At 48.5% G+C, this 22,664-nt stretch overlaps 1 long non-coding RNA gene across 2 annotated transcripts in view; it reads right to left on the reverse strand.

Moving 5' to 3' along the window:
• Window positions 1-401: 401 nt before the first annotated feature.
• Window positions 402-22,664, reverse strand: part of LOC142060892 (uncharacterized) — a 32,381-nt gene continuing 10,118 nt past the window's right edge. Inside the window, exons 2-4 of one of the 2 annotated variants that reach the window (XR_012661970.1) lie at window positions 15,226-21,239; window positions 3,751-3,919; window positions 402-1,835 (exon numbers count right to left, since the gene is read on the reverse strand). This is a non-coding gene — a long non-coding RNA (uncharacterized LOC142060892). Of the gene's footprint in view, window positions 1,836-3,750; window positions 3,956-15,225; window positions 21,240-22,664 lie in introns of both variants that reach the window. The other variant, XR_012661969.1, reaches the window with a different exon arrangement.

The following is a 22,664-nucleotide window of genomic DNA, read 5'->3' on the forward strand; positions in this document are numbered from 1 at the left end:
GTATGACACATGGAAGATGTGTGAAACCAAGCAGTAGAAAGATCATGCAAAGGACTGCTGTGACTTCAGCACCAGTCCAATATAGATGGTGTGACTGGGAGGAGCTGAGACTTTAAAGACTTAAAGATTTACAGCTAAAGTTGGGTACCAACTCTTAACGCCGTTCTCACTATGTCTCATTATTCCCATTGATTCAGACTTGTGTCAGCCGGAAAACAAGACTGAGGGTGACAGCACCTCAGTTTGCCAGATGTGCTTGGAGGAGCTGATACGACGCAGCAGCCCCTGTGCCGGGGCACGGCTCAGCAGCCAGCGAGGATCCCTCTGGGAGCACCTCTTCTTAACGTGGAGATGACACTTCACAGAGAAACAGTACAACAACCTAGTATATATTTTCTAACCTTTAATTCATCTTATTTTTGGACCCAAATAGGTTGTGAGTATTAATTTGATAATATATATCAATTACGGATATGTATGAAGCATAAGCTTGGACATTATGTGAAGTGAGTGCAGAGATTGCTGTGGTTAGATGGTGAACTGGGCACCAAGTGACCACAGATATTTATTTGCTGGTCTGACGGACTACTTGACCTTAAATCATGTGGATTATTAATCATCTGTGTCAACCTATTTGTGAGGTTAGGACCAAAACCAACCCCCTTAAAAAAATTTATGTAATAACCTTCCTCCCCCTTGCACCGGAGCAGTCCTCCATCCATCCCGCTGGATTTCTGAGCTTGGAACGGGGTTTAGAGCAGGGAGATGACATTACACACAGCCTGTCAGCACGCACTTCCAGAGCCCAGGCAAAGCAAGACAGCCTCTCTCATTACAGGTGGAAAAATGTTTTTTAAGCAAAGCTTTTGGAAGAATTACAACCGTGCGCACACAGCGGAAGACGATGTTTTCCTTTGCGCTTCATCAGCCGTGTTTCCGATGCACGTGGTCCTGCGACATCGGTTCGTCCACTGGGGTGGGGGATGTCAGGTAAACAGGTAGTTTGTGTTTTGCTGGAGCCTTCCTCATCCTCGGCCAGCGAAGCCTGCCAAAATCCGAGATATAAGAAATAGGAGACCAGGTTGCTGAATAGGCGTGCCTCCATGGCATCAGTGGAGTTACGCTGATTTATGCAAGCTGAGAAATCTGCTTTGTGGTGTGCTGGAATAGCTAATATTTCTTTGCCTTGCTCTTGGAGGGGTGGGAAAAGGAAAAAAGTTATAATGAGGATGGAATTGTCATGGTTTTGAACAATAGTTTTGGAAATTCCTGTCCTTGCAGCTCATGGGGAATATCACTTCTCGGCGGAGAGGGGAATTGCTTCTGGAGGATGACACGCCTTCCCCCAGTTCCGTTTTGGAAAATCCTGTGCTCATTTCTTCAAATCAATCAAACGACACAATAAAACGAGTCATCAAGCACACCTACTACTAATGTCTTCTGCATTTCAGGGGAAGATACCAAACCCTAATAAAACACCCAGCTGTTGGCTGCCCTGGGCTATGGGCCTGATCCGGTGGCAGGACTGCAGGAAAGTGGTCTTCTATGGCTCCAGTTCTGGTGCTGCTGTGGTCCCCTGGGGCCTTAGCTTCCAACGAGTCTGGAAGCACCACCAGAGTGGCTGAAACCTGGCATATCTCCTGGTGCGTCCTCCCAGCAGGGCCCCAAGACACAGGGATGTTCAGAGGTGCTGCCAGCACAACAGACCAAACCAAGACTTGGGTATCTTTCATCTCTGCGTTGCTTCAGAGCTCGTTCTAAAGCCATGGCTGGCTCACGGGTGTAGGACTTCCCTGGCATGGATCTGCTCAAGGAGCTGGGCAGTTTTGACAAACCTTTGTGAAAAAAATGCGAAATAAAAGTTTATACCATGACTCATTTAGTTACCTTAGGTTGGTAATTAGTAAAGATATGATGAACCTCATAATGTAGTAAGAAATGCATAATTAATCCGTGGGACTCACCACCACAAGACACTGCTGAAGCCAAAGGACTTAACGACTTCAAACCCAGCCTGTAGGGTTATGTGAACACGGTTGTGTTCAATTTTTTTAGTTTGTGGAAAAGTCAAAACCACAGCAGTTTGGAAGAAATTAAAGCCAACTTGTTTTGGTGCAGGACTGAAACTTGAGCCAAAGTGTAGAAGGAAGACCGGGAGATTTGTGACAGGTTATTCCGTAACCTCCCAATCTGGGGCTTTTTCTTGGAAGTGAGATACCAGAGAACAGGGAAAACTGGTCCAATCCGGTTGAGAAGTTATCTAGGAACGTGCAGACCTAAACTCCTTGGTTTCAAGAAGTAGAAAGCTCTTCCTTGCTCCTTCACTAACCTCCCAAGCAAAAACCATGGGCATTTGCTAATGCTTTTGCTTATCTCAGCCTTCCCCCAATCAGCAGATCTCTGCCGTGCACTTCAGCTTGAACTTGACCAGAAGTCAACGGGAGGCCTTGATAGATAGACAGATAGGTTTTGCGTGTCTTTTCAAGCCGGTTCCCTTCAACAGGTGTTTGCTGTGTCTGAGGTTACTTTGTTTATATAACCCTTGTTCCATTTGGAAGGATGAAAAATATCACTCTGTTTTATTGTAAACAGACTTAGGTTCTCTTAAACACTAAAAGGAAGGGTTACAAGATTAGTCATAGGCTTCTCCCCACCAACACCAACACCACCTTGCTTTGCTCCCCCTTTTAAAAATGCATAGGAAACAGCAAACCTCCCCTCGTGCTGACGTGGGGGTGCGTGGCGTGGCGTGGCGTGGCGTGGCGTGGCTGCTGGAGGGGGGCGAAGCCTCCCCTGGGCTCCAGCCCTGCATGCCGCACGGTGCTCTGGACGAGGGGTGGTTTGCTACGTGGGGGGTCTTTGCGTGCCGCGTGAGTGCTGGCTATCAGTTTTCAAATACAAGCTTGGATGAGCGTCCAGGTTTTATCTTCCGTTCGCTGCCAACAATTCTCATTTTTATTTTTTTTTTCCTTTTTTATTTTTTTTTTCCCTTGACAAGCATCCATGAGTGAAAGCTCCATCACGGAAAGACAATCTTTTATAATGACAGAAACAGAGCCAGGGATCTGCGTCAAAGGCCTGAGATACTGCCTTGCTGAGAAAGCAAAGCAAGGGCTGGCCTGAGCAGGATGAGTGTATAAGGTGCATTTGGAGAAGCAATAGGAAGGATGGAGCCTGCTGGGATAGGTGTGGGATGTAGCAAGACCAGGCTGGCAGCCAGAACTGGGTGGCCTTACTGGGCTTCCAGCGACCCCAGCGTAGACAGAGCTCCCCACGCCTTTCTGCAAGAGGTTGGCACGTGGCATGGCCATACCCCAACACCAGGGCGGCCAGTCCCAGGGCTCAGGTTTCCCCTGGGCTCTGCAGAAATCCTCGGTGATGTGTATAAATGAGCTGTGTGCAAAGCCCTTGCTCAAGTCCTCGAACTCAAAAGGGGCATGAGCATCTTGACAGGGCCCCCTAACATAAGGCATGTGTGCATGAGCCACGCTATGAATCATCGGGGCCTGGAACGGAGCTTTATTTAGGATGCAGAGTCAGAGAAAATTCCACCCTTGCCCTGGGAGTAAGGGAAAGCAGGTGTTTTTTTCCATAAACTGTCCTTAGCCCTAAAGTTAACGGCCGTAAATTAAACAGGGGAGGGGGATAGCAGATGTTACTCTAGGAATCCACGTGCTACGTCTGAACGTGAAAGCTAAATATAGGGTTTTTTTTTTCTTTTAAAATCAAAATCCAAAGAAGTGTCCATACCTTTTTCCTTTCCAGCTGACAGTCAGATCACACGGTTTCAAGAAATGCACCTTCCTCCCCAAACGGGCTCAGCCCTCAGCCCCAGCACAGGTCCTGCGGCTGGGCGGGCCGCAGGCATCCCGCTGCCCCTGCTCCCCTCTGGGTCTGGGCTCTGCCGCCGTATCGTGCCCTAGAACATTGCAAGGGATTTGTTGCAGCCTTTTACCTGAAAAAAAAAAGCCTTCTGTATTCTTGATGAGACCTATTTCTTTCCTTTTTTCCTAAAATTGTCCCATTCCCCTTCTCCCAATCCCTCTCTTCCATGAATCCCTGGTGAGGATGCGCTGGTAGCCCAGCACCCAGAAATACCCAGATGCAGCCGTGCTATCGCTGTCCCCGTGTCCCCAGCGCCCGTGCAGGGAAGGGCTGGTGGTGGCGAGGCCCCCCCGGCGCTGCCTGTCCCCACACCCCGCGTGGCTCAGCCCCGATGGGACGCTTCCATCCCAGCCGTCCTTTCCCGCCCTGGAAGCAGGCTGCAACGCTGAGACATCCACCCTGGCCGGACCTCACCGGCACCTCGCATGCCTTCGCCCCCACCTCCCCGTGGCCGGTTTACCTAACGGTCTGTATAAACACAGGAAATGTGGTTATTTTCCAAAAATTCGGTGCGTGGTTGTTTTGCAACAGGCAAGATAGGGCTGATGGGGATGCGGGGGGACGCAGCAGGGGACGCAACCCTGTACTGTATCTTCTTCCCATGCCCATGCTGGGCACGCAAAAGCCCCAGGGAAGCATCTAAAGGCAGGATGAAGAGGGTTTGCTGATGGGACAGGATCTTGGTCCCATCCGGGAGGGGTGGAGGGCTTTTGGGGCAGGTGGGTGGCTTTTGGGGGGAGCTGTTTGCTAGTCAGATTGGCAGTGGGCTGCATGTGCGCCTGGACGAGGTGGGCTGCACATCCACTGCATCATGGGGAAACTGAGGCATGCTGGAGGTGCGTTACAGGAAGGGCAAGATAGCTCCATTCCCCAGAGTCCCCCAACCCCAGTCCTCGCTGGATCAAACCACAGCTCTTTGCTAAGCCAGCCAAGCCCTGCAGCCATGCATGCAAAAACCAGGCACCCAGACGCTGGGGCGACGGGCTCGGTGCGTCCTCCTCGGGGGCTGCCCTCTGCCCGCTCACAGATGTCTCACTGCGAGTGAAGCTGGTTTAGGTTTCTCCAGCCAAGATGATTTTGTGGCCTGTGAGGGGAGAGGGGGGACGCTGACCACAGAGACAGCTCACGCAGCACCATTTGGCCCAAGGTCTGTGCTCCGTGGCCACCTTGCCTTGGAAAAAGCTGTCCAAAGGCCGTTGCTTCACGCTGGGCATTTAGGAGCACCCCAAAACACCCTCAGCTTTGCAGTTCTGTGTAAATTGCTTTAAATTGCTTCTTTGCAAATCAGGCCAGGGGTACAGGATCACTGGCGTCCACCCCTGGAGCTGGGGAGGGAGCAGCTTCAGCTACCCCTTTGGACCTTATTTCTAGGTGTTTTTCTGAGTAGATACTGTAATTCCCAGCTCCTCCAAAGCAGGCAGGAGGAAAGGAAGGGAGCAAAAAAAAAGGAACTAAAAAAAAAGAAAAAAAGCTAAAAGCCCTGGGGCTAAATTGAAGCCATTAGTAGCCTCAAACTGATGACAGCGCAATAAATTACTAATTAACCTTCAGGGCGAGTTCAACACCTTGGGGATAAGTGTGAAAACACGGAGTAATAAGCCCTGACAAAGCCAGGGAGCGGCAGCTCCCGCCAGGCCGGGGCATGCAGCACAGCCTCGGCTTTAGGGGGGATTTCTGCGTGGTGTAGGGCAGACAGAGAGCAGCAAAATGGGGGCACCGGGGCTGGGACCTTGCCTGGCCTCTGTCCTGAGACCTTTCAAAAAACCAAAAATCCAACCCACGCATTTCTGCCTTGTTTTTTTGGCAAAACTGCATTTTACTCCGATGTCTGGTTTAGTGCAGCCATGCTAAAAAAAAAAAACCTATGCCACCCGCCTATGGGAAATGTCTTCAATTACAGAGAACAAGGGCTGGCTCTGGGGGATTTAGTTGCTGTTGTAATTGCACCAACCGATCAATGCCTCGGACTGACTTTTCCAGGGCAGGCGATTGCCTTGAACCCCTTGGCCAGCCCCAGGGGAGGTTTCTCCTGCATCTGAGAGCAGCCCAGGCCTGGAGGGCTCTGCCCGTGGATGCTGGGGATGGGGCACCCAGCGCCAAGCCCCTCTTGGTTGAGCACTGCCCGTGGGGTGATTCGCCCTTGCAGAGGTTTCGGCACAGAAAGGCTTACAGTGATTAACGTTGTGCAATGCTGACCTGATTAGGTCAATCTGCCTCATTAGGAGAGACGATCATATGTTGCAAAGGATTTTTTATACATATATAAATATATATATGTATATGTATATATATCTCACTGTGTTGCAAGAAGCGGAAGAAGATCATAATTACCCCAACCTGAACCCAGTCCCTGCAGGTTTTCTGTGGTTGTTGTTTGGATTTTATTCTCCGGCAAGGGGGGAAACGTTATCCCGACCACCCATGAAGTGCGCGCTTTTGGAAACGTGAACACGTTGGGGATGGGGAGCTGCGATTGCTGGGGACTGGGATGGGGCTGTGGCAGGGGACGATCCCCACCTCTGTCCCGGGTGATGATAAAGAGGCAACATGCACTCAAGGCAGCAAAGGGTAGCGGGGCTCTTTCCACATCAGAAAAAAAAACCACGCAAGATTTCAGCTTTTGCCTGCCATAAGGAAGAGCCCAAAGCCACCCCAATCTGTACAGCCAAGAGCTCCAACACCCCTTTCTCTTTTTAATTTCCCTCCCGGAGCTGGGGCAAGTATTTGCAAGGTTCATTCTTTGGCATCTTGCTGCTGATCAAGCAGCGGACTTTGCCAATAGTATTGCATCAAGGTCTTTTCAGTTGTAATGGTGTATGACATTTCTGAGACCAGATATGGCTCAACTAATCATATTTTAATAGCCCTACCTTTTAGGAATGGACTGGCTCAGAGTGTACACAGTAATATTTTAATTTCTGAGCTCTGATGAGCATAATTTTGAGCAGGTATTCAGTTTCTGTATGCTATAAATCGTGCTCCCAGATGTTCAATGCCAACGGGCTATAAAGAGCAACTGCACAAATATAATATTTAATACCGAATGTCAGTTTGGGTGTTCCACTCAATTTCCTGGAAAGATCTTTAAACTCGTCTTATTTAGCTTGAATACCCAATCAATTCCATACTGCAGCCCAAGCTATGTAATTCCGCATAACTAAGTTCTCTAATTTCTGAGATGCAAATGTAGAGCAGATGTAAAAGGGGAGTGGAGGGAAGGGGGGATGTTCCTGCACTTTCAGCAGCGGTGGTTATCAGTGCCGGTTGGATCAGAGAAGGAAAGGGCTGCCAGGCTTTGCAAAAAATGCAGCCCCCAGATGCTTTGGACCCTAACTGAGGGCTGCTGGAGAGGAGCTGGGTCAACTAGATGGCCCTAGCCCTGAGAAACCATCCAGGGGTGGCCAGTTCAGTGGGAATAAATGGTAGACCTGCTAGCAAAGCCCTGTCACATGAGATGAGCCTGAGCTAAAAGGCAGGCTGAAAGGAGCACTGAGATTTCAGGGGGCTGAGGATAAAGGTGAGCTTATGACTTTCTTGGCAGTGGGACGGGACAAGGAAGGAGCTGTGATCCCCTGGGACTTCTCCAAGGTAGACAGAGACTCACTTCTTGCTGGTTGCCCCGTTGTCCCACACGTTCCTTCTCTGTCGGTCCATGGCCATCAGTTGTCTCATCACCTATGAGTAACCTCTTTGGTAGACCCTTTCCTTCCTCAGAGCCCTGGCTCCTGCCAGCCCAGGGCTGTCCCCCCCCGCAGACACCACAGCTTTGGTCCAGAGGGTTCATATGTCAAACCCAACACAGTTCCCCACTGAGCCTGTCCATACGGGTCAAAATCGGGGCGGAGGAGAGTCCCAAGGGAGTAGGAGCAGACAGCCAACCCAGCCTAAGGGCTCACTGGTCTGGCAGAGGGCGGGGGGAGCGTAGCCCCTGTAGCAGCCCCCATGAGTGCTCCCAGGGCTCGAAACTTAGCATCTGCCACTCGGAGCACTATCCATCACCACAGGCTCTTTAAGCGCAGTGAAGTTATTTGACCTTTTTTCTGCTTCAGAAAGAAATACAGTAAAAATGCAATTCTGGCTGCATCTTCTAAAGCAGAACTGACCAAATACCATATATAGTATCAAGTAAGGACAGCCACAGACTTCCTTCCATCTTTTTAAGCCATCCCCCTTCCTACAGCACCATCCAAGTTGCATTAATCATGGGCTTCTCCAGAGTAAACGGGATTAATCTGCCCTCTCACCATTTCCCTGATGTTTTGCAGCAAATCTTGGATGCAGGCGGGATCGTGTGCACCTCACAGGCAAGGTGGTGATATGATGCAAAGGAAACGGTAGCTATTTCTATCAGGTCGAGCCTCACAGTGTTTCCTGCTCCTCCAAGCAGATCGGTCCCAGGTGGTCAGAGCCCCCGGCACACTTAGGTCAAAAATGTTCACTTTCTCTGCGCTTTCTTGCTAAAAATAAAAATTCTTTGATGAGTGACCCATCCTATTTCTTTGGTTTAAAGATCTCAATAGCTTCAAAGGCTGCTTCTGTGTCCTAGCCTTTGGGCATCTGTTCTGAAAAAGCTCAGAGAGAGCTTCAGCAATTGAGTTGGGTGAATGTTTCTAGCTACCTGTCCGCATCTTTGACTCTCTGGGAGTGTCTTCCTTTTCTTGTTCCCAAATGCATTTGCCAAAGGACTCCTGGGAGATGTGCTCAGTGCTAAGCAGACATGTGTAATGTAATGCACACATTCATAAGCCATTAAAAAACCCCCGGAACCCTCTGTGCTTTATCTAAGCTGATCACAGTCTTTCTCTCACATGGGGGATAGAGGTCCTTCATGTTGTGTCCTAGTATTGTTATAAACAAAACTCTTTAAAATGTCTTTTTCTCTTCTTTCTTTTTGTTTTAATGGGAAAACTACTGATGTATTCTGCCACATGAAAGTAGACTTGCCTTCATTTGTGGCCATGCTGATTACAAAGCCTTGAAGATCTTTAATTAAATCGCTTGGGTTTTGTGTATTTCTTTCAAAGAAAACCATCAAAATAGCATTTGTGACTCATTACAATTATAACAGCAGTGCTATCGTCTTTGCCTTCTTATATTACTTATTTTGATCAAAAACGCTGTGTGCTGCGCATACCTTTAACAGCTCGTGAGCCTGCATCCCTCCTGCACGGGGAAGAGGATGCTACCCGGCAGCGCTGAGGCATGGCTGGCCTTGGCAGCTGTCAAAGGGAGCTGAGCAAGTCTTTATTGCTCAGCTGAAAGCCACAAAATCAAGACATTTCCAAAGCCAAAGCCCATGAGTGACTAGAATGTGCACAGAATTTATTCCGGATGTATCCGTGTCATCAGGATGTCCTGAAAGCTGTCGCACGTTGCAGTCAGCACTCTTGTACTGTCCTCTCTTGCTCAGAACTGTCCTCCAGAGGGTTTGTCTCTTGCTCTTTCTCCTATTTTTTAAGAGCAACAGAGCCCTGGCAAGGTAATTAGGTGTCTGCATCGCCTGCTCTGGCCCTGCCACCAGGTGAAGTGACCAGCTGCGGTGAGCACAGAGCCCTTGTTCTGCTGGAGACAGTTGTACACAGTCACGTATGTTAACTGTGTTATTTGGTCTCCATTTTTTGAGCCCTTCCATTATGTCAGCACTTGCATCTTTTCCTTTGACAAGGGATGGGGCTCATTTACTCCTGCAGGGACACTGCAGCCCACCAGTAACTGATGCTGCAACAGCTCCCAGCAAAAGGACAACCTCAGAGTTAAAAGCTTTCTGGGGAGATTAATCCCACCCAAACTAGCCATGCTTGATATCATGGGTCTGTGCCACTGTGAGGAGCCATCCAGCCTCCTGGGGAAGAGACGTCTTCTTAAAGACAGAAGTTACCTTGGAGAAAGACCAGAAGTGAGAGAAAGGCTTCTAGGGGCACTACAGTGGGCTTGAGAAAAGGGCCACCTCCCACTCGTGGTAATCTGGGACACTTTGTGGGGGCAGACATGCTCTGAGTTATTCTCCTTAAGATGGGACCACAATATTCCCCTGCCGTTTTTCCTAAGGAAGATGGGATGCAGCTGAGGGCCCTCCACTTTTGCCTGAGTTTCAGCACAGGTCTGCCTGCAAACAGACCATGAGGGCTTTAGGAGAGGACCAGGGACGGAGCAAATGATGCCCCAGCTGATCCCATGGATCCCAGCTGCAGAAGAAGTTGCAGAGGGGCTTCATGACCATGCAGGTTTATTTTATCAAAACTTGAGGATACCCTAAAACCACCTTGCAGGACTCCTCATCAATGGTGGCCTCAAAAGCCTCCCTTCACACGATCATGGCTGAGTGGCGGGGAGGACCGAAATGTCCCTCTTCCTACTGCTCCTTCCACTTATTGAGGCTGGGGGGAAAGCAGTCCCGGCCCCGATGCTGTCGCGCTGATGGTGATTGCCACTGGCACGGGTTTCCTCCTGTTTGGTTTCCGACACTGCGGGACATCCTTGTTGCCTGGCAAGTGGCATGTGGGTATAATCAGTCTCAGGCAATTTCATTGACCACCCTGTGTAAACACTGTGCTGAAATTGTCACTGTGATTTAGGAGGTGCCAAATTTTTCTGTTAGGTTTTTTTTTTGTCTTTCTTTCTGGGTTGGTTTTTTTTTTGTGTTCTTTCTCAACACCTTCCATTCCATCTCTGGAATGACACTTCATGAACAGCTTTGACCACAGATTTCCCCGGTGATGGGACATGCTGTTAAAGTCTGAGCTCTGTCTCTCCAGGCTTCCCTAGATGCTGTCTTGGAGACAGCAAGGAGGAGAGAACAAACTTATCTTTCTCTTTTGCCCGGCAACCATTTTGTGTGCTGAAAATAGAAGTATCATTTTAAATGAGCTGCTCAGAGAGACATAATCACCCAAATACAGATGAAATCACTTAAAAATTTTGAAACTGGCAACCTCATATATTTTAATTATAGACTACAGTGATATTCTGCTGAAAGCAATTATGTTGTAGCTCTTCCCACACACACAGGCAGTCCCAGTTGTGCTCCACAAAGACTAGCGGTTAAGCATATAAGGCATCATGTATGTATTTTTTTAAAAAAAAACTCAATTTTTTTCATCGCTTTGAAATAAGGCAAGAGATTCACTGTTCTGGACATGGCCTTATTGCATATACGTGGGGTGCATTTAGGTAGGCAAAGGTAGGTAGGTCAACTGCAGCCGCAGAAACATGTATCTGCCATGAGAACAACTTTTTGCCCCCCCACTTTTTGAATGGCCTCTTGTTTTTGCTATGAAAATGGCTGTCCCTGCTTCGTCAGTACTTTTTAAACTTGCCACGGCCAGAAAAGATACTTCTGTTTAAAATCAGAGAAACGATCCACTAAAAAGCTTCAAATGAAAGATATCTATTTCACCGGGTTGGACTGGCCAACAAGCGTGGCTTGCTGAAATGTGGTCGAGACACCCAGATACAGTTCATGCTACTGATACCCCTTGCTCTCCCTTCAAAATTAGCCCAGATGAATGGGGCCTTTTGTAGTGAGGAAAGAAACGGGCAGAAATCACAATAATCTCTTTCTAGCCAGGCCTCTGTAGCGTGGGGTGAGTCAACGGCTCTGCCCGGTGCTGGAGAAGAAGGAAAACAGCAATTTCTCAGCGGTTTCCTTGGCATGTTGGAACTGAAGGCGATCTTCTCACACGCAGCTCGTTGCACCTCGGGCCGGTCGCTCCCATTGACTCCGTTCCAGCCATTCAAGCGCTGCAGGGCCGTGGACCGTGAATTGCATCCTTCACAGCCCGGCCCCATGGCCGAGCAGGTTTGTCCCGGCCCGGCGCCCTGGTACCCCGCGGGTGGTGGGAGGTGGCAAGCATCTTCTGGCTTTGGAGCATGGTGGCTTTCTACTTTTCCATGCATGCTCCCCGGGCCAAAGCCTTTGCTCTCGCTGAGAAGTTATACTGCTTTCCTGTTATTCTAAAACTAAGTACTTTGCACATTTGGGAAGTATTATTAAGTAATAGTCTGAGTGATGGTCCGTGGTTGGAGTTAATTTCTTCCAGTTCTCAAAGTGTCTAATTACACTTTCTTCAATGCTAACTGTACAGATTGTTTCAAATGTGCAAAGACCTCTTGTTTAAATTTAAAAAAAAAAAAAAGAAAGAAAAAACCCTCAGTTCATCCCTCCAGAGTGAAGGTCTGGGACTAGAGGCATAACCCAAATGCCTTCTGACTTCAGCATTTTTTGTGGTTCTGTACATTTTCCCCCAAATACCCTTGAAAGAATAAAAACCAATGGGCCAGATGCTACCTGGTGTAAATCCAGATCATCCCTGTTATACACTTCCAGCATACCCTGGCTTAAAGCTAGGTCTGTCTTTAAGTTAGACCCTGTGTCAACAGAAGACATGGTTAGGCAAATGTAGGCAACCCCATTTTAAGAATTTGTGCCCCACTTCACTTGCAAACCCCGTGGTGGAGACGCCGTGACCAGGTACCCGTCCCTGGTCCAGGGCAATGCAAAAGTGAGGTGGGCACTGGAAAGGGCTTCAGGGTGACGTGCGTCGCCCCCGAGCTGGGGCTGGGTAGGAGAACATACATGGGGTCTCTGGCACGTTGGCTGAAAACAGCCGTTCAGCAAGACACCGTAATTTGGTTGCATTTAGGGATTGTTTGAGCCTTCCTTTAAGGGTTGGTGGAAAAGTAACACAGGTTTCACATGTAGATGCGGCTCAGAAGAAAGAGAAACTCTCTTTGGAGGCACGTTTCTACCTCTTTGCTAGAGCCAGTTTAGAAAAACAAACATATCCTGCAGCTGATTTTTCTGATTACAGGTTAAAACACATTAGGTGGGTGGCAGGGGAGAGATGAGAGAGGCAGAGCCACCAGTGGGGCTGTGAGAAAAGCCAGCAATGCACATCGCCCTTCGGTGCTCAAGGGACAAGCTCCAGGAAGGCACCAACAGCTTGGTTGTGCTCACAGCTGCTGCTGACCATCACATCAGCCTCAGTTCAGGCTGATGGCAAAGTTTTTGTCTGTTCTTGACTCTGGCCATGCTCAAAATAAGGGTTTCATACTTATCAGATCTTTTTCCCATTGTCAGACCATGGAGGGGAAAAATGACATGGAGAATTGGGAAGAGTGGGTAAGATGGGCATCTGGCTCCCGGCAACGCACGGGGCTTTGTTTTGCGCGGGTGGTTTCACCCGACAGCCTGGGCTGATGCTGCTGATTTGGTCGCTGTGTTCACTGCCTTCTCTGAGGGACGGACACGTCCAGTTTGAATGGTGGCCTACAGGACTAGACATGGTATCCTTCGAGACTGGGTGAGCTCACATTGTGATTTATTTTTCTTTCCTGGGGTTTGTGACTGAATCAGACGGGAGAGAGGAAGTGAAGGTTTGTTCTTTCTAAAGATTTATTTCGTTACATCTGCAACAAGTCAAGAAGAGAACAGGGTAGAAAGGCTTTTGGTTTTGGGCCTGGAACAAAGCTCAGCGCTTGAGATAAACAAATGGGGGGAAAGGAATTATCAAAGAAAGAGCTGGCCACAGACTTTGTTATGAGCTTTACTGTAACAAGCTGAGAAACTTTGGTAACTTAAACCAAACTGAAAGCGGACAAGACTTGCAGGGTAAAAGGAAAAGCAGATGACTGAGGTACCTCTAGGAAGAAAATGTTCTGCCTGCCTTCCTGCCTATCCGCCTCTCCTACGTTGCTTTTATATGTGGACATACCTGACATAGAAAATATCCCAAACATTGGATTAGAGGACCTAGCGGATCTCTCAGGTGTGTGATTTGCCCTCCCATTGACTTTGATAGCCATGAACAAGCTCTGTTGACTCATCCATCAAATGAAGTAGTGGCGCCCTCTTAGTTTTTACAACAAGCATCGAGATACCCAAGTGCAAGGCAGCGAGTAGGTACTGACGCGGCCAGGCGTTGTGTGTTTTACCTGCCAGGTGTGATGTGTGATTGTACACACAGCCAGAGCTGCATCTACGCACAAGACTTTTCTCTGAGCAGGCTGCAAAATTTTCAAGTATTCTATTGAAATTAATTTTCAAAAAATGTTGCAGAACAGCAATGACACCTTGTCCGAGTTTCTTCTTTGGTAAGCAGGTGTTAATAATTCCTACCTAGTGCTCAGGCCAGCGTAGAAGCTGAATTACTTCATGTAGGTCAGCAGAAATGGTGACAAATAACAAAAGATCAGAGATACATCATTTGTCAAAAGAAGAGTTTATTTCTCTGTAGGAAAAAAAAAAAGGGAGAAATAACGAAACCTTCATTTCCACAGTGTTAAATTAACAACAGCAAAAACCACTCAAACGAATAAACTGCATGTTAAGTAAATTTAAAAGAATTACTATAAAATGAATGGCAGCTTGCTTTTCTAGTGTTTGCAAATCCTGAGTCACCAAAATCCTTTATAGCACTTCCCGAAAGGCTTAGAGGAGCGTGCCGGTCGCAGCTACCCTCCACGTATCCTCAGGACCCCAGTGTCCCTCCTAGGAGGTCGGTGCCTCGGGCTCTCAGCAGGAGATAACCCCTCCAGAAGGCAGCTCACCCACCACAGGTCTGACAGCATTTACCAGTTACCTGCGCTGAGTGCTCCTTATCTGGCTGATACCCCGTCAGCCCTGTTCAGGGCAAGGCTGGGGAGAGCAAAGTGGCGCAATTAGCAGTAATTAGCCTAGTGAGAAACATTTTCTGCGGTGGTTCCCGGGATGGAGCAGGTCCCTCTAGGGAAGATGATGGGGTTAGGTGGCCACTGGCCTGTTGGCCAGGGTGGGGTTTGTGCTGCCAGTTCCCTTTTATTACTGTGCATGATGCGGCTGGGTTTAGGGGCAGAGCCCCCAAGCAGATGGGGGAATTTGGGGGTGCCTCCCCCCCGGGGTGGGAGGGTGCCTGGGAGGCTCACACCTCTGCATGGGCACAAAGGCAGGCCACCCCGCAGCATTGTAGAGCCATTAGGCTTACTAAAACTGGCCGGGCTGATCTTGAACGTGATGGTCCATGACCATAAAGCACCTTCCTAGGACCTGCTGCTCCTCACTGGGCTGCCTGGGATGAGGAAATCTCAGCGTGGTGGGAAATTTAGACAACTGGAAAATATGAGTCCCTCTAGTACAGTGATACTGGAGATTTTCTAAAGCAACAAAGCCCTTGAGATGACCCAGTCATTAGTAATTCCTACAGTAGAAGAGGGGAAAACCCCAGTAAAGGTGAGGTTTGGGTTATTCCATGCACATACACGCTGATTTGCATGGCAGCCTATCTCGGTTGCCTGGCACTGGGGATGGTTGCCCCAATTACTTGCTCCAGAAGTTGGCTTTGCCTACACTTTCTAAGCACTCACCCTTGAGATGCGGGATGTCCTGTCTCCAACCCACAACTCAGTCCTGCAGCACGGTCAGGGATGTCCTCCCTCCTCCTGCATGCACATGGCTCATGCATAGTTAAAGCCCCTATGCATGACATCGAATTAACGGGTTGGCCGTGACCGCCATTGGTGTTGCTGGCCAGAAACCTGTAAAGCAGAAGGGAAATGGTTTTGGTGGCAGAACTACAAATACTCAATAAAGCACAGCTTGTTTCGATGCTTTTTTATGTGGTTCTGTGCTGACTTTTCGTCCCCTAATTCACAGCAGAAGTGAAGCAGAGTGCAGCAGAGATTGAGCATGAATCCTTTGCGCTTGGTTAATGGGAACAATTACAGAAGTTTCTTTTTCTTTTGCCAAGCTGTGATATGAAATCATTTGCTGGGTTCCTGTTTCCAGGGAAACAATTAGTTTCATACCATTTTTTGTATTACACATCAATGAAATGATTAACCAAATGAAGGCAAACACTTCATAAACGTATTCTCTCACGCAATAATCAAGTAGCTACCAAGTACCACAGCTAAATGCACTGAAAATGCAATGAAACCAGCCCCATAAAGCACTTACGAGTGTGTGAGTATTTATTGATCTGATATGGCACATCATTTACCAGCCAAGAATACCAAAAATACCAAATGTGGGCGTTTAGGTGTTGTAGCACTTGCTGGCTTTTAAGTAAAACCCCGTTTTCAAAAAGGGTCTGGTCGCCTTGAGCCATCTCCAGGAAAGGGTATAGGGACCTGTTGTGTGATGCAGATGGGCTTCAGCTGCTGACGATGCAGAGAGCTGCCCGTCAGCCGCCGGTTCATCTCGCAAGCAAAGGCAAGCCAAGGGCAGATGACTTGCAGGACCTCCTAGCCCTGTGGTTAGTGTGCTCACAGGGTCATGCCTCGTCCCCGGCCTTTCTCCAAGGGCTCTCTACATATTTTCTTCTTAAAACAAAATATACAAAGAGTCCACCCAGCACGGAGTGGAATTCAGGACTCTGCCCGCTCCCTCCCGAGCACATCTGGGAGCCTTTCCCTCGCAGAGCTGAGCAGCTGCATGGTGAGAGAGGGAAGGAGGGAGGGAGAATCCCATTCTCTGCCATGGAGGAAAGTGTGGCCTGAAACTGGAATTGAATTCAGGGACGCTGTAGTGGGTGGCTCAGCCCCGAGGCTCTTCAGTGGGACAGGGACAAAATCGCAGGGACGAGCATCCTGGGCTGGGTGACAGGAAGGGATGACTTCCCGGACTTCAGGCTTAGGCTCTGAAAATGAGCCACTCACTTAGAAGGCTCTGTAGGAGTTGGGGTAGATCATTTTAATGAGTAGTTAGGGAAGAATTCACCAGGCAACCCTCTGTATTGGACAGCAAATCCTGATTTCACTGGGAACAGATTGGAGTCTTCATCTCCCTTGTTGAGACCAGCCCTTAGAGAAAAGGAAATGATGTTTTCCCCGTCATTGAGGAAGGATTTATACAGAAGTGGTTGTGCAAAAAGTAATAACCCATTTTCAGTTTAGCAACTTAAGAAAATCAGAATTTTGCTTGGACCATTCTCTTTTTCCCCTCTCTCTCTCTCTGTCTGTATGGAAATATCTTCTGGGAAAGTGGTGTGATGCACGTAGAAAGTGTCTCCCCCTGTTCCTGATGGGCAGTCAGACCATGTTCCGTGACCCCTTTCACAGCTAATTCTCAGATGAAGACAGTTAATTGGCCCTTCCAGACAAATGCAAACAGAAATTTCACTGAAAAACTTTACATGAAATAATCTTCTTTACCTGAGCCCAAAGGACACCGTTTCCACAGAGGGGAAGTTTGCTAGCTGTCCAGTGCAATGCTATTTTCTGTAATCCTTTCTGCTGACAAGCTAGCGGGTGGTGAGTCACCACAACATGTCATGAAAAGAAATGTTCCGTGGTGGATGAAGGCAATACACAGAGCTGTATCTCCATCCAATTGAGTTGGACACCCATCTACTTCCACCCGACACAGCTATTTCTCCCTTTCTCCTATGTGCCCCCCTGCCATATGGCTTTTCTGCTTATTTATCCTTCCTTTTGGCTGTACCACAGCATCTCAGTCACAGCTCATGCTGAAAGCATCTTCGTTGCCCTACAAAGGACCCAGGGATCAGATGATGCCTACCGGGGCTAGCTGCCTTACACGGTCATGCCTTGGTCCTCTTGGCCCAAGTTGCATGACCAAGGGTGCAGAGCATGCATGGGCCACCCTCATGCAGAAAGACCTTGAAACTAGAACTGCATCTGTGCCTGATGTGCGTATGTATGCAAACAACGCAGATGGGCGGCAAATCTGGAGAGAACAGGCTCAAGTCTGCGCTTAATGGCCAGTGTAAACATCCCCCTGAAATCTCTTTGCAGAGTCAGCCTCAACTGTCTCTCTGCTATTCCCCACTCCCCTTTTACCACCCAACCTCCTGACCTTGCAAAAATACGTCTCTGAAGAGTCAGAGCTTGGACCTGGAGCAGATGCTGATGCCTGGGATCAGGGGTGGGTGGCCCGAGGGCTGGACAGTGCAACATTCCTGTACAGGGTCTCTGGTTGAGATAAGGCAGCCCCATGCTGTGATTTACTCCAAGGAAGCAGAGTTCGAGTGAATCCTGCATGTTCCCTGTCAGACGAGGCAGGAAAATCCTGTAGAATAAAAACTTTTCAATCTGCCAGTAATGGTTTGCTTTAGAAAAACATCTAATTATATATAGCTAAAAGCACCATGCTGGTCTGGACCACAAGCCATCACTCACAGTCTCCAAGTCCGAAGGCACTGGAGCGTACCAGGGACTGAGCTCGTTTATCTGCTTCGGCTAAACCTGGGCCAAATCCTACTGGTTTTGCAACCTTCTCCTGGTTGGGCTTCCATAGCAAAGGTGGGACAAAGAACAGCAATGTTTCCAAGTGAGAAGAGCCTGTGTGAGGTGCTTAAAGTCCCTGTTTGGGGTCTGGGGAGGGTCAGAACTTCAAAAATGAATTGATCTCCCCCACCAACCTAAAGCCAGCAACTCCAAGTGCCGCTGCTTTGGGCCAGCTGGGAAGAGAGCCGTGAATGTTAAAACAGAAGAATGTCCTCCATCCCTCAACACCCTCTCTGGAAGCTGGTATCGGTGGCCTTTCTCTCCTAAAACAGCTCTGCCACAGAGTCTAGAGAATAGACCTGCAATGGGGCAGCAGCAGGTTCTCTCTTCTGCCAGAGAGGTGCAAGCCTGCCATTGCCCCCATGCAATGTGGGTGCTCCTACGTTCAGACAACAGGCAAACCGAGGCTTTAGGATTGCAGTTCTGGGCTGGAATGGCTTATATCCGATCTTTTTACCTTTTTTTTTTAAATCTCAATATTACTCTATCTACAGTATCTGAACAGTCGTAATCCTTCCACAAAAAACTGGCTGGAAAAGAGGGTATGAGCTCCCAAACCAGAGGCCCAGAAGTATAGAAAGATAACACAGCCAGAGTCTGAATTCTCTCTCCAGGGGGATTTTCTTCAGGCAGCTGGGTGGGAGGGTGGTCTATATGTCCCCACCAGCCCTGCCTGCCATTTCCTTCAGCTAATCCCTCGCATTCCCACCACGCTGCACCCACTGAGCCAGCCCTGAGTCTGGGGAAAGGGGAGACCCAGCAACACCAGCACGTGATCCCCCCCGGCCAGTCTCCGTGGAGGGAGATCTGCAGGAAGACTCTTCCAGCCCCATAGCACATCCCCCCTGGGTGCAAATATAATCCCAAGGCTCACCGCTGAAGAAAACCTGGAGGTATTAATGCAAGAGCATGGTTGGCACCGCTGTCAAGAAAGCTTTGGGCTGCACGCAGTGTGACCACAAGCAGCACATTCATTTGCAGAAACAGTCACTCTTGCAGGAAAAGCAAAGCCGCAGTTGACATTCTGCCTCTGATCGCTCTACACCTGCAATGCTGGTCCCCGGGACACCTGGTCCAGATGCCACCAGCCCCAGTGAGAACTTGCAGCTACCAACCAGCCACTTTACCAGATGCGACTGGTCCTTCCTTGCATCCCTCTGGCTTGGAGCCAGCAGATGGCTCAAGAGCCTTGCCTAGGAAACACGTTTCCAGCACTGGTGGGTGATTGTTGAGAAATACGCTCGAGGAGAGAGGAGTCCAGATTAGTCTGAGTTATGACTCCGTATCTAAGGTCACACCGAGAATGTGACATCGAACCCAGGACTGAATTCTTTTAATATATAAAAAACCTTCATTGAGCACAACAGATGACTTTGGAATTTGAGCACGCACTTCTTTTTTTCCCATATATTTTATTACGCAATTTCTTCTCCCTAGAAGAACACCAAGTTCTCTTCTTAGTTTTTTAAACAAACCAAAAGAGGTAACACTAATAATCTGGTCCACAGCCTGTGGCAGTTTCTTTCGTTGCTTCAGGGTGGGACGACAAATGGTCTTAACTCTATCTAAGAAAGCTCGCTGAAATGAATCAGGTAACAAATAGAAAACATACAGTTTACGCAACAGCATGCAACTAAGAAATCTTCCCTTGGCGAAACAATAGGGCCATTGTATTCCCCATCTGAGCAGTCGGTAAGCTCTACTAGTCTGGGGCTGTAATGAATCAAAGGTTTTTCTGCAGCAGATACAATTGCTGTTGGTTACTAAGAAAAGCACGTTGTCTGGGTGTCTGCGGCACGCTAAATGTATGCGTTCATGTTCCCAGCAGAGTCAAAACTTGCAAAATAGTGGAGTGGAAGTGATTACCGGACCTGTGTGACTCAATTCTACGCTGATTTCTCCCGTTTCGTAGGGTATTGTTTCTCAATAACATGGTAGCAGGAAAGTTTACAGCCAAAACGTCTCAAGCTCTGATAGCAGAGCTTGAGAGCCTGGTTGGATGGCACCGACGGCTCCTCTGCTACCTGGACTGTCAATATTCGTGGTTGTTGGACTCTGTTGTTGGAGGCTCTCAAAGCTCTGCTAAACAAAGCCATGGATGACCCGATCTACCGCTGGTGATGGCCCAGCTTTGAGCGGGTGGTGGGGCTGGCGGTAGCATCGGGACAGCAGGTTACAGGATGGGGTATCAAGGCACCAGAGTTGACCTTTCTGCCGTTGAATCATTGAACGATCTGAGGCAAGGTACTAAATCTTTCCTTGGCTGTGTTTCCAGCTCTAGTCAGTCAGCCTGGTCTATATCGGATGTGCGCTCCCCTTTTGGCTGGAAGGGCAGAAGCAGAGGTTACCTGGCAATAGGTCTGGGGCATTTCCAGCACGGTCTGCACCACCACTGGAAAGCTGTAGCTATTTGAACACCAGAAATGGTTAAAACTGATCTGTTAGCACTTCTGATATGCCTGTAGCAGCAATTAGGGCTTACTGTGAGACAGAAGGGATCAAAACCCAGTGGTGGAAATTTGGAAGTGAAATGCCAAGAACAATAACGAGAACACTGTCATGAATTTCCCCCACCACAGCACTGAGGGAGTGTGACAAGGAATATTTTGACGGGCCTAAAGTATTCAGAGCATTGGTTTCACTTAGGAAATTCCAACTAAACATGCTCGATGCCTGTCTTTTGTTTTTAAATATTACTAATAGTTTGAATTGCTATTAGGGGTATGCATCATTGGAGTGGAGCCTGGACTCCCATATTGCTGCTCCATGGGCTCCAAACCTGTAAGCAGCTTAACAGAGCTGGGAAAAGGGAGCTGAGACCTATGAAACAGGCTTTCTCCTGCATCCCCTTTCCCAGAGCACACATATACCATGTGTCATGTTGAAACTGGATGCACCTGCTAGAGGAGCTGTGTGGGGGCAGACACTATCCACCAGTTATAAATCCTTAGGCTATCAACAGCCTTTAGTAAACATTTGGACAATCCTTCCTACCTCTCGGTCATCCAAATATTTGCATCATGCGGGGCTGATAGCTGTTTCCTGACATGCTGCGTATCTAAGAATATCCTCGGATCGCAGGTCGGTTCCAGCGCACTGTGATGGATAGTTGTATTGGATGAAATAAATGGCTTGGGGAGAAAGAAAAAGAAAAAAAAGATCTATCTGTCTCCTGATAATAAATCCAGGTCAGGATGGAGTGAAACAGCTTGCAGTCATGAGCTTTTTAGAGAGCTTTTAGGATCTTATCCGAAGCACCCAAGGGTTAATGATGAACAGCCCTGAGCTCAGTTAGTGGAAATACTTCCCTTGGTGACTCGGACCACTTTGGACCAGGTTCTCAGTGAAATGGCTGAAGGTGCTCCTGAAAGCTCTTCCTTCCTGCTGTTGGAAATAGCCCCAGCCAACTCTGGATATAAAATAGGAGCCTGCTGTGCCAAAGCCGGGTTTGGCAGCTCTTCCTCCGGCCCGAAGCATCTCCCAGGTGAACCGCGAGAGGAGACCACTGCAAGGCATGGGGCTCGTAGCCTGTGTGCAAACCTTTTCATGTTGCCAAACAGAAATAAAACATTTTTTTTTTTCTCAATGCAGAGAGAGAAAAGCAGCCTGGACTCGGCTTTACCAGCTAATAGGGTTTAGCAGTTAATTGGGTTTAGCAGTTAATAGCCTTAAATACAAAATCTGTGGTTTGTGATTAAAACTACTGCGCTAAATAACAACGTTAAGAAGATTAAGCCTTGCAACACAATAATTTTAGTCTTTCTACTCAATGCACGGCAGGTACTTTACGGCTAAATATACACTATAATAAGCCAGTGGATTTTCTGGTAGTGGAGTAAAGAAAATAATCGACCCTCAGCTTAATTGCAGGATAAAATTGCTTAGGGTGCAATGTGGCTTTTCCACTACCACTCCAGTTCGGACCTTTTGTTTTTATCTTCTCTCCCCTCTCAATAAAACCACCAAACCCATGACAAATAAAAGCGACGCGGCTCGCTATTGTGCAATAGTCGAGGCAGAGGGTGCCGTAAACGCGTTTTGTAACTGCGATGTGGGGCTAACCCCGGGCGGAGGGTTTTCTCACTCCCCGTTACCACCAGGTAATTCCCCTCTGCCAACCCCCCAGTTTTTCCAGCATCTCCTGATTTCTGCCCCCCCCTTCCCAACCCAGTCATCACTTCCTTTTGGGAAGTCCAAAGCTCCGACCCATCTTTGGACAGACTAAACAACATCTGCAAAGTCGCCTCTCTCCCTTCCAGCCCTCCCAGGGGGAAAAGAGACGGTCCCGGATGGACAGGAGAAAGCCGGTGTCACCGGGGAGGGCAAGCAGGGCTCCCGGGGGGTGCTGGGGAGCAGGGATGTGGTGGAAGCATAAAGCACCTGTTGGGAGGCTATTTAGGGATTAGCCAAGTGCTGACAGACAAATTGGCAAGATTAATAAGAGCAATCAAGGCTGTGTGGGCTCGAGTTGTGAGCTGACATTAATGTGACATCACTTTCATCTGCTTTTGCCTCACGCCGCATAGCTGGTCTGTGGCATCATTAGTGCTTCTAGA

Source organism: Phalacrocorax aristotelis, chromosome 8 (genome assembly GCF_949628215.1).
Source record: "Phalacrocorax aristotelis chromosome 8, bGulAri2.1, whole genome shotgun sequence".
NCBI lineage: Eukaryota > Metazoa > Chordata > Aves > Suliformes > Phalacrocoracidae > Phalacrocorax > Phalacrocorax aristotelis.